Source organism: Salvelinus alpinus, chromosome 1 (genome assembly GCF_045679555.1).
Source record: "Salvelinus alpinus chromosome 1, SLU_Salpinus.1, whole genome shotgun sequence".
NCBI classification, from domain to species: domain Eukaryota; kingdom Metazoa; phylum Chordata; class Actinopteri; order Salmoniformes; family Salmonidae; genus Salvelinus; species Salvelinus alpinus.
The window spans coordinates 119,466,677-119,483,405 of record NC_092086.1 but is presented as its reverse complement, the minus strand read 5'-3'; the positions used below and the strand labels follow the sequence as shown (position 1 = coordinate 119,483,405).

At 49.5% G+C, this 16,729-nt stretch overlaps 1 protein-coding gene across 1 annotated transcript in view; it reads left to right on the top strand.

Annotated features, from left to right (window-relative positions):
- The first annotated feature begins 335 nt into the window (after positions 1–335).
- LOC139539723 (ciliary neurotrophic factor receptor subunit alpha-like) overlaps positions 336–16,729 on the top strand; it is a 688,039-nt gene continuing 671,645 nt past the window's right edge. Inside the window, exon 1 of the mRNA XM_071342926.1 lies at positions 336–547. The gene's annotated coding sequence lies outside the window, so the exon portion shown is untranslated. The remainder of the gene's footprint in view (positions 548–16,729) is intronic.

Here is a 16,729-nt window from a genome sequence, read left to right as displayed (position 1 = left end):
CTCTCTCTCTCTCTCTCTCTCTCTCTCTCTCTCTCTCTCTCTCTCTCTCTCTCTCTCTCTCTCTCTCTCTCTCTCTCTCTCTCTCTCTCTCTCTCTCTGTCTCTCTCTCTCTCTCTCTCTCTCTCTCTCTCTCTCTCTCTCTCTCTCTCTCTCTCTCTCTCTCTGTGTGTTTGAGCAATACGGTGAGAAATGGCTAGGGGGTGCTGTGTGGTCACAGAGAGCCAGCGTGGTGCTAATGTTTTCCTGCCTCTCCTCTCTCTCTCTCCCTTTCTCTTGCTGGCTGGGTTGGTCACATGGGGAGAAGAGCTGTTTAAAATGCTTTAGTATTCTCAGCCAGTGCAGAGCCAGACACTGAGAGAGACACACTGCTCACAGCTTGTCCTGCTTATACACACATCTACCTACCTACAGCACTGCAACTTTCTGTTCTGGAGCAACACACACATCGTCTCATCTGCAGAGGACAGGAGGACAGGAGGACAGGAGGACAGGAGGACAGGAGGACAGGATAGGGAAAACACCGGAGAGGACCACACTAAATATTGTAGTGAGTACTTGCTGGAATTCAGCTTTTTTCCTGTCTGTGTGTTGGAGCTGGATCTGTCTGTGTGTTGAAGCTGGATCTGTCTGTGTGTTGGAGCTGGCTCTGTCTGTGTGTTGGAGCTGGCTCTGTCTGTGTGTTGGAGCTGGCTCTGTCTGTGTGTTGGAGCTGGATCTGTCTGTGTGTTGGAGCTGGCTCTGTCTGTGTGTTGGAGCTGGCTCTGTCTGTGTGTTGGAGCTGGCTCTGTCTGTGTGTTGGAGCTGGCTCTGTCTGTGTGTTGGAGCTGGCTCTGTCTGTGTGTTGGAGCTGGCTCTGTCTGTGTGTTGGAGCTGGCTCTGTCTGTGTGTTGGAGCTGGCTCTGTCTGTGTGTTGGAGCTGGCTCTGTCTGTGTGTTGGAGCTGGACTAATATAGGACAGGATGGATGGATGGATGGATGGATCGCTGCTTGAATCTAGTGCTTCTATACTGTGGCTTTATCTTTGGTCTAATTCATTCCAACACATGCTGATCCTCAGTGATCTATTGGATGTATTCAGAAGGAAACGGTTGTGTTGCTGATTGCGACCTGAGAAGGAAACGGTTGTATTGCTGATAGCGACCTGAGAAGGAAACGGTTGTATTGCTGATAGCGACCTGAGAAGGAAACGGTTGTATTGCTGATTGCGACCTGCTATTAATGAAACGCACTTTGCTCACCTGCCGTTTGCAATCACCAAAAGCAGTTCTGTTTCTCTCGCCATTTCTCTCTTTCACTCTCTCGTTTCCTCGGTCTCGCACTCTCGCTCTGTCTCCGTCCACACTTACAAAGTGGATGCTTTGCAAAGGGAGAGAGAGAGAGAGAGAGAGAGAGCAGAGGGAGCCGGGGCGAGAACGCTACAAGAGAGAGAGAGAAGAAAGACAGGAATTAGGGAGAGAGTGGAGGGCATTGAAAGCCGTGACACTGGCCAGACAATTAGCTGAGGATTCCATTGTGTGGCCCTTTCTCTCCCCGTGGCCCCATGGCAGAGGTCAGGGGATGGGTTGACCCGTGTCAACTCTCCAGCATGGAACCCATTATCCTCTCCTGATTGATTAGTTTTAGTGGAAATCCCTTCTATCTATTCCTCCCTTCTTTCTTATCCTCTTCTATCTATTCTTCCCTTCTTTCTCCTCCTCCATTGTGCTGTTTTTGTTATTTTTCTCTAAAGTTGGTTACTGTTATTTTAATGCTCACATTTCTGGGATTTCTGGGCTGGGAGATGCATTTCTGGGTGTGTGAGAGGGGAGAGGGGGAGAGGACCGAGACTCTCTTTCCCTGCCAAAAGCATCCCTGCCCCAGCCCTATTCTGCCCCATACCCCAATCCCTACCCCATACCCCAATCCATACCCCATACCCCAATCCATACCCCAACCCCAATCCCAACCCCATACCCCAATCCATACCCCAACCCCATACCCCAACCCCTACCCCCAACACCAATCCCTACCTCATACCCCAATCCCATCCCCATTCTGACCCAGTCCCATTCTGACCCAGACCCATTCTGACCCAGTCCCATTCTGCCCCAGTCCCATTCTGCCCCAGTCCCATTCTGCCCCCTCCCATTCTGACCCAGTCCCATTCTGCCCCAGTCCCATTCTGCCCCAGTCCCATTCTGCCCCAGTCCCATTCTGACCCAGTCCCATTCTGCCCCAGCCCCATTCTTCCCCAGCCCCATTCTGCTCCAGCCCCATTCTGCCCCAGCCCCATTCTGCCCCAGCCCCATTCTTCCCCAGCCCCATTCTGACCCAGCCCCATTCTGACCCAGCCCCATTCTGACCCAGCCCCATTCTGACCCAGCCCCATTCTGACCCAGCCCCAGGCTCCAACCTCCCTGTCTGAGCCCTCCAGCACACCTCACACTGTTTTAAGTGTTTAACCCCGGTCCAGGCACATCAAAGGAATGGCAGCTTTGGGCTGGAAGACTGGGTCTTAGATGTCCATGTCTGTATTCTAGTTTCATGCCTTGAAGGATTAGGACTACCACTCTCCTCCTCTTCCTCCTCCTCCTCCTCCTCCTCCTTATCATCCTCCTCATCCTCCTCCTCCTTATCATCCTCCTCATCGTCCTCCTCCTCCGCCTTAGCATTCTTTTCCTCCTCATCCTCCTCCTCCTCTTCCTCCTCATCCTCCTCCTCCTCTTCCTCCTCACGTTATATTTATATTTCTAGATCCCTCTAAAAGGTCTCAGAGGCCTGTTGTCTGAGCAGCCAGCCAGTCAGCCAGTCAGTCAGTTAGCCAGTCAGCCAGTCAGCCAGCCAGTCAGCCAGTCAGCCAGTCAGCCAGTCAGCAAGACAGCCAGTCAGTCAGTCAGCCAGTCAGCAAGACAGCCAGTCAGTCAGTCAGCCAGTCAGCAAGCCAGCCAGCCAGTCAGCCAGTCAGCCAGTCAGTCAGCCAGTCAGCCAGTCAGTCAGCCAGTCAGCCAGCCAGCCAGCCAGCCAGCCAGTCAGCCAGTCAGCCAGTCAGCCAGTCAGCCAGTATGTCAGCCAGTCAGCCAGTCAGTCAGCCAGCCAGCCAGCCAGTCAGTCAGTCAGCCAATCAGCCAGTCAGCCAGTCAGCCAGCCAATCAGCCAGTCAGCCAGTCAGCCAGTCAGTCAGCCAGTCAGTCAGTCAGCCAGTCCTTCCAGCTGGTTTAGTTTAAGCCCCACCATATAAACTGGGAAAGGGCCAGTGTGTGTGTGTGTGCATGTGTGTGTGTTGTCCCCTACAGGGGTATCATGTAGATAATACATGGAGTACTTCTTAAAGGAGGGTTTAGGGAGCAGAAGGAAAGGGTTTAATAAGAAGCAGTATTCTGGGTGGACAGAGAGAGTCCATTTTATGCTCCTGTATCAGGGAGAAGATTACCACAGCCTAATGGACCTTCTTTAAACCTGGGAAAGTCTCCCAAATGGCACCCTATTCCCTACATAGTGCACTACTTTAGACCGGAGCCCTATGGAACCCTATTTCCTATATAGTACACTACTTTAGACCAGAGCCCTATAGAACACTATTCCCTATATAGTGCACTACTTTAGACCAGAGCCCTATGGAACCCTATTCCCTATATAGTGCACTACTTTAGACCAGAGCCCTATAGAACACTATTCCCTGTATAGTGCACTACTTCAGACCAGAGCCCTATAGAACCCTATTCCCTATATAGTGCACTACTTCAGACCAGAGCCCATTGGGCATTTGGGACACGGCCCTGCTCTCTGTCTGCACTGAGCCCTTGTGGTGTTAAGTTTCAACTCCTCTTTCATGTTTATTTTAGATTTATTTTCCAGGTCTTTTTCTAAGGTGCGATTGTTTTTTTTAACTTGTCTTGTTTTTTCTTACCACTTATTTGATCTTAAAACTGCTTTGTTGGTTAAGGGCTTGAAAGTAAGCATTTCACTGTAAGGATACCTGTTACCTGAATACCTGTTGTATTCGGCGCATGTGACAAATAACATTTGATTTGATTTGATTGGAGCCCAGGTCTTTTTCAAAGATGTGATTGGAGCACAGGTCTTTCTCATCTTCTAGGTCCTCGTCCCAACTGTGTTTATTTTTTAAACAAAAGAATGGTCAAATTAAACTGTAACAATATTTCCCTTAACATACTTACCCTCTGGATCAACATCCTGAACCAGATGTCAGAATTAGGAGGGATCAGAGAGATGGGGAGAGAGAAAGGGGGGAGAGAGATGGGGTGATGGAGTTAGGAGTGATCAGAGAGAGGTGGGAGAGAAAGGGGGGAGAGAGATGGGGTGATGGAGTTAGGAGTGATCAGAGAGAGGTGGGAGAGAAAGGGGGAGAGAGATGGGGTGATCAGAGAGATGGGGAGAGAGCTGGGGTGACGGAGTTAGGAGTGATCAGAGAGAGGGGAGAGAGATGGGGTGACGGAGTTAGGAGTGACCAGAGAGAGAGGGGAGAGAAAGGGGGAGAGAGATGGGGTGATGGAGTTAGGAGTGATCAGAGAGAGGTGGGAGAGAAAGGGGGGAGAGAGATGGGGTGATGGAGTTAGGAGTGATCAGAGAGAGGTGGGAGAGAAAGGGGGAGAGAGATGGGGTGATCAGAGAGATGGGGAGAGAGCTGGGGTGACGGAGTTAGGAGTGATCAGAGAGAGGGGAGAGAGATGGGGTGACGGAGTTAGGAGTGACCAGAGAGAGAGGGGAGAGAAAGGGGGGAGAGAGATGGGGTGATGGAGTTAGGAGTGATCAGAGAGAGGTGGGAGAGAAAGGGGGGAGAGAGATGGGGTGATGGAGTTAGGAGTGATCAGAGAGAGGTGGGAGAGAAAGGGGGGAGAGAGATGGGGTGATCAGAGAGATGGGGAGAGAGCTGGGGTGACGGAGTTAGGAGTGATCAGAGAGAGGGGAGAGAGATGGGGTGACGGAGTTAGGAGTGACCAGAGAGAGAGGGGAGAGAAAGGGGGGAGAGAGATGGGGTGACGGAGTTAGGAGTGACCAGAGAGAGAGGGGAGAGAGATGGGGTGACGGAGTTAGGAGTGACCAGAGAGAGAGGGGAGAGAAAGGGGGGAGAGAGATGGGGTGACGGAGTTAGGAGTGACCAGAGAAAGAGGGGAGAGAGATGGGGTGACGGAGTTAGGAGTGATTAGAGAGAGAGGGGAGAGAAAGGGGGGAGAGAGATGGGGTGACGGAGTTAGGAATGACTAGAGAGAGAGGGGAGAGAAAGGGTTTAGAGAGATGGGGTGACGGAGTTAGGAGTGATCAGAGAGAGAGGGGAGAGAAAGGGGGGCGAGAGATGGGGTGACGGAGTTAGGAGTGACCAGAGAGAGAGGGGAGAGAAAGGGGGAGAGAGATGGGGTGACGGAGTTAGGAGTGATCAGAGAGAGAGAGGAGAGAAAGGGGGGAGAGAGATGGGGTGACGGAGTTAGGAGTGATCAGAGAGAGAGAGGAGAGAAAGGGGGGAGAGAGATGGGGTGACGGAGTTAGGAGTGATCAGAGAGAGAGAGGAGAGAAAGGGGGGAGAGAGATGGGGTGACGGAGTTAGGAATGACCAGAGAGAGAGGGGAGAGAAAGGGGGGAGAGAGATGGGGTGACGGAGTTAGGAATGACCAGAGAGAGAGGGGAAAGAGAGAATACACATCTTAGAATCAACTATTATAGACTTCCAGAACCCACTGGATTCTCCAATTACATTGAATGAACAACAGGACAAAATACAAAACCCTCCAACCCAAAAAAGCCTGTGGTTTTGATGGTATCCTAAATGAAATTATCAAATATACAGACCACAAATTAAAATTGGCTATACTTAAAAACTTTAACATCATCCTCAGCTCTGGCAACTTCCCCAATATTTGGATCCTAAGACTAATCACCCCAATCCACAAAAGTGGAGACAAATTTGACACCAATACCTACCGGGGGATATACCTACCGGGGGATATACCTACCGGGGGATATGCCTACCGGGGGATATACCTACCGGGGGATATACCTACCGGGGGATATGCCTACCGGGGGATATACCTACCTGGGGATATACCTACCGGGGGATATACCTACCGGGGGATATACCTACCGGGGGATATACCTACCGGGGGATATACCTACCGGGGGATATGCCTACCGGGGGATATACCTACCGGGGGATATACCTACCGGGGGATATGCCTACCGGGGGATATACCTACCGGGGGATATACCTACCGGGGGATATACCTACCGGGGGATATGCCTACCGGGGGATATACCTACCGGGGGATATACCTACCGGGGGATATACCGGGGGATATACCTACCGGGGGATATGCCTACCGGGGGATATACCTACCGGGGGATATACCTACCGGGGGATATGCCTACCGGGGGATATGCCTACCGGGGGATATACCTACCGGGGGATATGCCTACCGGGGGATATACCTACCGGGGGATATACCTACCGGGGGATATGCCTACCGGGGGATATACCTACCGGGGGATATACCTACCGGGGGATATGCCTACCGGGGGATATACCTACCGGGGGATATACCTACCGGGGGATGTGCCTACCGGGGGATATACCTACCGGGGGATATGCCTACCGGGGGATATGCCTACCGGGGGATATACCTACCGGGGGATATACCTAACGGGGGATATACCTACCGGGGGATATACCTACCGGGGGATATGCCTACCGGGGGATATGCATCAACAGCAACCTTGGGGAAATCCTCTGCGTTATCATTAACAGCAGACTATACATTTTCCTCAGTGAAAATGTACTGAGCAAATTTCTAAATAGCATTTTACCAAATTACCGTACGACAGACCACGTATTCACCCAGCGCACCCTAACAGACAAACAAACAAAGCAAAACAAAGGCAAAGTCTTCTCATGCTTTGTTGACTTCAAAAAAAGTGTTTGACTCAATCTGACATGAAGGTCCGCTATACAAATTGGCAAAACACATTTCTTTCAACAAGGCCGGGGGGTGAGATATAGATGCAGCTTGAGCTTCGCCCTCTTCAACACATATCAACGAATTGGTGAGAACATTTGAGTAATCTGCAGCACCTGGACTCACCCTATTAGAGTTTGAAGTGAAATGACTACTATTTGCAGTTAATCAGGTGCTTTTGTCCCCAACCAAGGAGGGCCTACAGCAGCACCTAGATATTCTGCACAGACTCTGTCAGACCTGGGCCCTGACAGTAAATCTCAGTAAGACAAAAATAATGGTGTTCCATAAAAGGTCCAGTCGCCAGGACCACAAACACACATTCCATCTAGACACCGATGGCCTAGAGCACACAAACTATACATACCTTGGCCTAAACATCAGCGCCACAGGTAACTTCCACAAAGCTGTGAACGATCAGAGAGACACGACAAGAAGGGCCTTCTATGCCATCAAAAGGAAAATAAAATTTGACATACCAATTAGGATCTGGCAAAAAATACATCAATGGGTTCTATCAATTATAGAACCCATTGCCCTTCATGGTTGTGAGGTCTGGAGTCTGCTCACCAACCAAGATTTCACAAAATGGGACCAACTCCAAATGCAGAATTCTGTAAAAATATTGTCTGTGTACAATGTAAAACACAAAATAATGCATGCAGAGCAGAATTAGGCCAATACCCGCTAATTATCAAAATCCAGAAAAGAGACGTTAAATTCTACAACCACCTAAAAGGAAGCGATTCCCAAACCTTCAATAACAAAGCCATCACCTACAGAGAGATGAACCTGGAGAAGAGTCCCCTAAGCAAGCTGGTCCTGGGGCTCTGTTCACAAACACAAACAGACCCCACAGAGCCCCAGGACAGCAACACAATTAGACCAAATCATGAGAAAACAAAAAGATAATTACTTGGAAAGAATGAACAAATAAAACAAGCAAACTAGAATGCTATTTGACCCTAAACAGAGAGTACACAGTGGCAGAATACCTGACCACTGTGACTGACCCAAACTTAAAGAAATCATTGACTATGTACAGACTCAGTGAGCATAGCCTTGCTATTGAGAAAGGTCCTAACCTTCTGCCAAATGCATGATCATATTAGAGACACATTTTTCCCCCAGATTACACAGACTGAAAAGAGGTCGAAAACAAACCCAATTTTGATAAACTACCATATCTATTGGGTGAAATATCACAGTGTGCCATCACAGCAGCAAGATTTGTGACCGGCTGCCACAAGAAAAGGGCAACCAGTGAAGAACAAACACCATTGTAAATACAACACATATCTTTTTATTTTGCCTTTTGTACTTTAAATATTTGCAAACCCTTAAAGACACTGTATAATTCTTCTTGGGGATAGCCCGTTTTTTTCCAATTTCGCCAAAATGACCCAAATCTAACTGCCTGTAGCTCAGGACCTGAAGCAAGGATATGCATATTCTTAAAATCAAATCAAATCAAAAAGTGTATTTGTTACGTGCATTGAATACAACAGGTGTAGGTTGACCTTACAGTGAAATGCTGAATACAACAGGTGTAGGTTGACCTTACAGTGAAATGCTGAATACAACAGGTGTAGGTAGACCTTACAGTGAAATGCTTACTTACAGGCTCTAACCAATCGTGCAAAAAAGGTATTAGGTGAACAATAGGTAAGTAAAGAAATAAAACAACAGGTAAAAGACAGTGAAAAATAACAGTAGCGTGGCTATATAAAGCAGGGAGGCTATAAAAGTAGCGAGGCTATAAAAGTAGCGAGGCTATATACAGTAGCGAGGCTATATACAGTAGCGAGGCTATATACAGTAGAGAGGCTATATACAGCAGCGAGGCTATAACAGTAGCGAGGCTATAAAAGTAGCGAGGCTATATACAGTAGTGAGGCTATATACAGTAGCGAGGCTATATACAGTAGAGAGGCTATATACAGTAGTGAGGCTATAACAGTAGCGAGGCTATAACAGTAGGGAGGCTATAACAGTAGGGAGGCTATATACAGTAGAGAGGCTATATACAGTAGAGAGGCTATATACAGTAGAGAGGCTATATACAGTAGAGAGGCTATAGCAGTAGTGAGGCTATGAAAATAGCCTCCACATTGACTCTGTACCGGTACCCCCTTACATAGCCTCCACATTGATTCTGTACCGGTACCCCCTGTATATAGCCTCCACATTGACTCTGTACTGGTACCCCCTGTATATAGCCTCCACATTGACTCTGTACCGGTACCCCCTGTATATAGCATCCACATTGACTCTGTACCGGTACCCCCTGTATATAGCCTCCACATTGACTCTGTACCGGTACCCCCCTGTATATAGTCTCCACATTGACTCTGTACCGGTACCCCCCTGTATATAGCCTCCACAATGACTCTGTACTGGTACCCCCTGTATATAGCCTCCACAATGACTCTGTACTGGTACCCCCTGTATATAGCCTCCACATTGACTCTGTACCGGTACCCCCTGTATATAGTCTCCACATTGACTCTGTACCGTAACACCCTGTATATAGCCTCCACATTGACTCTGTACCGTAATACCCTGTATATAGTCTCCACATTGACTCTGTACCGGTACCCCCTGTATGTAGCCTCCACATTGACTCTGTAATGGTACCCCCTGTATATAGCCTCCACAATGACTCTGTACTGGTACCCCCTGTATATAGCCTTGTCATTGTTATTTTATTTTATTACTTTTTATTTAATTTTTTACTTTATTTTATTTTGTACTTATGTTCTTAACTCTTTCTTGAACTGCATTGTGGGTTAAGGGCTCGTTAGTAAGCATTTCACGGTAAGTTCTACACCTGCTGTATTCAGCATTTCACGGTAAGTTCTACACCTGCTGTATTCTGCATTTCACGGTAAGTCCTACACCTGCTGTATTCAGCATTTCACGGTAAGTTCTACACCTGCTGTATTCAGCATTTCACGGTAAGGTCTACACCTGCTGTATTCTGTGCATGTGACAAATAACATTTGATTTGATTTGAACATACACATACTACAGTTTGGAAGCTGGTGATGCAAGGATGTGAATACAGAACAGAGAGGATGAGGGAACTGGCTCTCTGTTCTCTCTCTCGACAACCCACACGCTGGTTTAGAAAGTTACACTCTCTTCTTCCATTTCCTAAAGTCTCAGATCTCTATATCTTGGAAGCTGGTGCAGTTGGTCAGACAGAGGTCAGACAGAGGTCAGACAGAGGTCAGACAGAGGGTACAGGATCACAGGCTGAGGAACAGGTTATCTCCTCTCTGCTGAGCACAGTCTGAGGAGAGAACCCTGAATGGGGAGAGGCTGAACTATAACTGTTTATCCTTTATCTCTGCTGTCTGACGACCCACACGTTCGTTTATTAGGTTTTATCTCTGCTGTCTGACGACCCAAACGTTAGTTTATTAGGTTTTATCTCTGCTGTCTGACGACCCACACGTTCGTTTATTAGGTTTTATCTCTGCTGTCTGACGACCCACAGGTTCGTTTATTAGGTTTTATCTCTGCTGTCTGACGACCCACACGTTCGTTTAGTAGGTTTTATCTCTGCTGTCTGACGACCCACACGTTCGTTTATTAGGTTTTATCTCTGCTGTCTGACGACCCACACGTTCGTTTATTAGGTTTTATCTCTGCTGTCTGTACATAGTCAGAGTTTTCCATAGCCCTGAGCCCAGCTCCCTCCACATCTCTTTCTGCTATGACAGTCCTGAGCCTAGCTCCCTCCACATCTCGTTCTACTATGACAGCCCTGAGCCTAGCTCCCTCCACATCTCGTTCTGCTATGACAGCCCTGAGCCTAGCTCCCTCCACATCTAGTTCTACTATGACAGCCCTGAGCCTAGCTCCCTCCACATCTCGTTCTACTATGACAGCCCTGAGCCTAGCTCCCTCCACATCTCGTTCTACTATGACAGCCCTGAGCCTAGCTCCCTCCACATCTCGTTCTACTATGACAGTCCTGAGCCCAGCTCCCTCCACATCTCGTTCTGCTATGACAGCCCTGAGCCTAGCTCCCTCCACATCTCGTTCTACTATGACAGCCCTGAGCCTAGCTCCCTCCACATCTCTTTCTGCTATGACAGCCCTGAGCCTAGCTCCCTCCACATCTCGTTCTACTATGACAGCCCTGAGCCTAGCTCCCTCCACATCTCTTTCTGCTATGACAGTCCTGAGCCTAGCTCCCTCCACATCTAGTTCTACTATGACAGCCCTGAGCCTAGCTCCCTCCACATCTCGTTCTTCTGTAACAGTCCTGAGCCTAGCTCCCTCCACATCTCTTTCTGCTATGACAGCCCTGAGCCTAGCTCCCTCCACATCTCGTTCTACTCTGACAGTCCTGAGCCTAGCTCCCTCCACATCTCGTTCTACTATGACAGCCCTGAGCCTAGCTCCCTCCACATCTCGTTCTACTATGACAGCCCTGAGCCTAGCTCCCTCCACATCTCGTTCTACTATGACAGCCCTGAGCCTAGCTCCCTCCACATCTCGTTCTACTATGACAGCCCTGAGCCTAGCTCCCTCCACATCTCGTTCTGCTATGACAGCCCTGAGCCTAGCTCCCTCCACATCTAGTTCTGCTATGACAGCCCTGAGCCTAGCTCCCTCCATATCTCTTTCTGCTATAACAGCCCTGAGCCTAGCTCCCTCCACATCTCGTTCTGCTATGACAGCCCTGAGCCTAGCTCCCTCCACATCTAGTTCTGCTATGACAGCCCTGAGCCTAGCTCCCTCCATATCTCTTTCTGCTATAACAGCCCTGAGCCTAGCTCCCTCCACATCTCGTTCTTCTGTAACAGTCCTGATCCTAGCTCCCTCCACATCTCGTTATACTATGACAGTCCTGAGCCCAGCTCCCTCCACATCTAGTTCTGCTATGACAGCCCTGAGCCTAGCTCCCTCCACATCTCGTTCTACTATGACAGTCCTGAGCCCAGCTCCCTCCACATCTCGTTCTGCTATGACAGCCCTGAGCCTAGCTCCCTCCACATCTCTTTCTGCTATGACAGTCCTGAGCCCAGCTCCCTCCACATCTCGTTCTGCTATGACAGCCCTGAGCCTAGCTCCCTCCACATCTCTTTCTGCTATGACAGCCCTGAGCCTAGCTCCCTCCACATCTCTTTCTGCTATGACAGTCCTGAGCCCAGCTCCCTCCACATCTCGTTCTGCTATGACAGCCCTGAGCCTAGCTCCCTCCACATCTCTTTCTGCTATGACAGTCCTGAGCCTAGCTCCCTCCACATCTCGTTCTACTATGACAGCCCTGAGCCTAGCTCCCTCCACATCTCGTTCTGCTATGACAGCCCTGAGCCTAGCTCCCTCCACATCTCGTTCTACTATGACAGCCCTGAGCCTAGCTCCCTCCACATCTCGTTCTACTATGACAGCCCTGAGCCTAGCTCCCTCCACATCTCTTTCTACTATGACAGTCCTGAGCCTAGCTCCCTCCACATCTCGTTCTGCTATGACAGCATTGAGCCTAGCTCCCTCCTCATCTCGTTCTACTATGACAGCCCTGAGCCTAGCTCCCTCCACATCTCGTTCTACTATGACAGCCCTGAGCCTAGCTCCCTCCACATCTAGTTCTACTATGACAGCCCTGAGCCTAGCTCCCTCCACATCTCGTTCTTCTGTAACAGTCCTGAGCCTAGCTCCCTCCACATCTCTTTCTGCTATGACAGCCCTGAGCCTAGCTCCCTCCACATCTCGTTCAACTCTGACAGTCCTGAGCCTAGCTCCCTCCAAATCTCGTTCTACTATGACAGCCCTGAGCCTAGCTCCCTCCACATCTCATTCTACTATGACAGCCCTGAGCCTAGCTCCCTCCACATCTCGTTCTACTATGACAGCTCTGAGCCTAGCTCCCTCCACATCTCGTTCTACTATGACAGCCCTGAGCCTAGCTCCCTCCACATCTCGTTCTGCTATGACAGCCCTGAGCCTAGCTCCCTCCACATCTAGTTCTGCTATGACAGCCCTGAGCCTAGCTCCCTCCTCATCTCGTTCTGCTATGACAGCCCTGAGCCTAGCTCCCTCCACATCTCTTTCTACTATGACAGCCCTGAGCCTAGCTCCCTCCACATCTCTTTCTGCAATGACAGCCCTGAGCCTAGCTCCCTCCACATCTCGTTCTACTATGACAGCCCTGAGCCTAGCTCCCTCCACATCTCTTTCTACTATGACAGCCCTGAGCCTAGCTCCCTCCACATCTCTTTCTGCAATGACAGTCCTGAGCCTAGCTCCCTCCACATCTCTTTCTACTATGACAGCCCTGAGCCTAGCTCCCTCCACATCTCTTTCTGCAATGACAGTCCTGAGCCTAGCTCCCTCCACATCTCTTTCTACTATGACAGCCCTGAGCCTAGCTCCCTCCACATCTCGTTCTACTATGACAGTCCTGAGCCTAGCTCCCTCCACATCTCGTTCTGCTATGACAGCCCTGAGCCTAGCTCCCTCCACATCTCGTTCTACTATGACAGCCCTGAGCCTAGCTCCCTCCACATCTCGTTCTACTATGATAGCCCTGAGCCTAGCTCCCTCCACATCTCGTTCTGCTATGACAGCCCTGAGCCTAGCTCCCTCCACATCTCGTTCTACTATGACAACCCTGAGCCTAGCTCCCTCCACATCTCGTTCTTCTGTAACAGTCCTGAGCCTAGCTCCCTCCACATCTCTTTCTGCTATGACAGCCCTGAGCCTAGCTCCCTCCACATCTCGTTCTGCTATGACAGCCCTGAGCCTAGCTCCCTCCACATCTCGTTCTGCTATGACAGCCCTGAGCCTAGCTCCCTCCACATCTAGTTCTGCAATAACACCCCTGATCCTAGCTCCCTCCACATCTAGTTCTGCAATGACAGCCCTGAGCCTAGCTCCCTCCACATCTAGTTCTGCAATGACAGCCCTGATCCTAGCTCCCTCCACATCTAGTTCTACTATGACAGCCCTGAGCCTAGCTCCCTCCACATCTCGTTCTACTATGACAGCCCTGAGCCTAGCTCCCTCCACATCTCGTTCTACTATGACAGCCCTGAGCCCAGCTCCCTCCACATCTCCTTCTGCTATGACAGCCCTGAGCCTTGCTCCCTCGACATCTAGTTCTACTATGACAGCCCTGAGCCTAGCTCCCTCCACATCTCGTTCTTCTGTAACAGTCCTGAGCCTAGCTCCCTCCACATCTCGTTCTGCTATGACAGCCCTGAGCCTAGCTCCCTCCACATCTCTTTCTGCTATGACAGCCCTGAGCCTTGCTCCCTCCACATCTCTTTCTGCTATGACAGCCCTGAGCCTTGCTCCCTCCACATCTCGTTCTACTATGACAGCCCTGAGCCTAGCTCCCTCCACATCTCGTTCTACTATGACAGCCCTGAGCCTAGCTCCCTCCACATCTAGTTCTACTATGACAGCCCTGAGCCTAGCTCCCTCCACATCTCTTTCTGCTATGACAGCCCTGAGCCTAGCTCCATTCTTCTGTGAGGAGAACACAGAGGTTTGCAACACATAACTAGATAGGCATGAACCCTCTCCAGCCTTTGGCAGTCCCTAGGTAGGCAGACACCCCAGATAGTGAGGATGGACCTCTGTTTTTCCAGCCTCGCCTGAGGACTGCTATGTTTGTAACTACATGATCAAAGTGATGTGAATATATTTTATGAATATGCAAAGCAAAGCTTAATGTCCCTAAAGGGTTCTTGAAGAAGTCTTTGCTGTTGTGCTGATGACTCATCTGGTCTGCTCTGTTCATCCCTGTAGCTATCTTCATATTGGCAACCTATTTCCATTATAGTGCAGTCTGACCAAAGCACATAAGGGTCCAGAGTCCATCATTAATATTTAACCATTATTTAACCAGGCAAGTCAGTTAAGAACAAATTATTATTTACAATGGTGACATAACCCGGCCAAACCCGGAGGATGCTGGGCCAATTGTGCACTGCACTGTGGGACTCCCAATCATAGCCTTGATGTGAGGCAGGCTGGGTTCCAACCAGGTACTGCAGTGACGCCTATTGCACAGATGCAATGCCTCAGACCGCAGCGCCACTCGGGAGCCAAGCTGAGGTTAATAGGGTCCCATTTGGGATGCAAACCTCTTTTCTGTCTCTTCTGAAGCCCTTAAACATCATTAGTCGTCTGACTAGACTGTGTCACATTGGGCAGAGCAGCAAATTCTAATCAGCGTCTCTCATTGATACATTAGGAGGTACTTGACTGGCTGGACTGTAGTAGTAGTAGTAGTAGCAGTAGTAGTAGTAGTAGCAGTAATAGTAGTAGTAGTAGTAGTAGTAGTAGTAGTAGTAGTAGTAGTAGCAGCAGTAGTAGTAGTAGTAGTAGTAGTAGTAGTAGTAGTAGTAGTAGTAGTAGTAGTAGTAGTAGTAGTAGTAGTAGCAGCAGTAGTAGTAGTAGTAGTAGTAGTAGTAGTAGTAGTAGTAGTAGTAGTAGTAGTAGTAGTAGTAGTAGTAGTTTCAGACTGATATTTAGGCTATAGTTGTACTGTCTTGACTGTGGTAATAGTAGCAGTAGTAGTAGTAGCAGTAGTAGTAGTAGTAGTAGTAGTAGTAGTAGTAGTAGTAGTAGTAGTAGTATCATACTGATATTTAGGCCACAATAGCAGGACCCATAGCAGTGTGCAGCGAACATCTACATTAGTATGCACTTTTGTAGCCTCAGACCCAGAGATAGCAGCCCCAGACACAGAGATAACAGCCCCAGAACAAGAGATAACAGACACAGACACAGAGATAACAGCCCCAGATACAGTTATAACAGCCCCAGACCCAGAGATAACAGCCCCAGATACAGTTATAACAGCCCCAGACCCAGAGATAACAGCCCCAGACCAAGAGATAACAGCCCCAGACCAAGAGATATCAGACACAGACACAGAGACAACAGCCCCAGGCACAGAGATAGCAGCCCCAGACCCAGAGATAGCAGCCCCAGACCAAGATATATCAGCCCTAGACACAGAGATAACAGCCTCAGACAAAGAGATTGCAAACCCAGAACAAGAGATAGCAGCCCCAGACCCAGAGATAGCAGCCCCAGACCCAGAGATAGCAGCCCCAGACCAAGAGATAGCAGCCCTAGACCCAGAGATAGCAGCCCCAGACCCAGAGATAGCAGCCCTAGACCCAGTGATAGCAGCCCTAGACCCAGAGATAGCAGCCCTAGACCCAGAGATAGCAGCCCTAGACCCAGTGATAGCAGCCCTAGACCCAGAGATAGCAGCCCTAGACCCAGAGATAGCAGCCCCAGACCCAGAGATAGCAGCCCTAGACCCAGAGATAGCAGCCCTAGACCCAGTGATAGCAGCCCTAGACCCAGAGATAGCAGCCCTAGACCCAGTGATAGCAGCCCTAGACCCAGTGATAGCAGCCCCAGAGCAGAATGCTGTGTGTGTCTGCGGTATCCTACACCGCACAGTATTCTTCTGCTCCAACATGAATTGTCATGGAGCCGTGGCATTAGTAGCAGTATCCCCAGGTCTCCTATATCAGTAACCCCAAGCTAGTAGTAGCAGTACTGTCTGTCTCCCCAGGTCTCCTATATCAGTAACCCCAAGCTGTAGTAGCAGTACTGTCTGTCTCCCCAGGTCTCCTATATCAGTAACCCCAAGCTAGTAGTAGCAGTACTGTCTGTCTCCCCAGGTCTCCTATATCAGTAACCCCAAGCTAGTAGTAGCAGTACTGTCTGTCTCCCCAGGTCTCCTATATCAGTAACCCCAAGCTAGTAGTAGCAGTACTGTCTGTCTCCCCAGGTCTCCT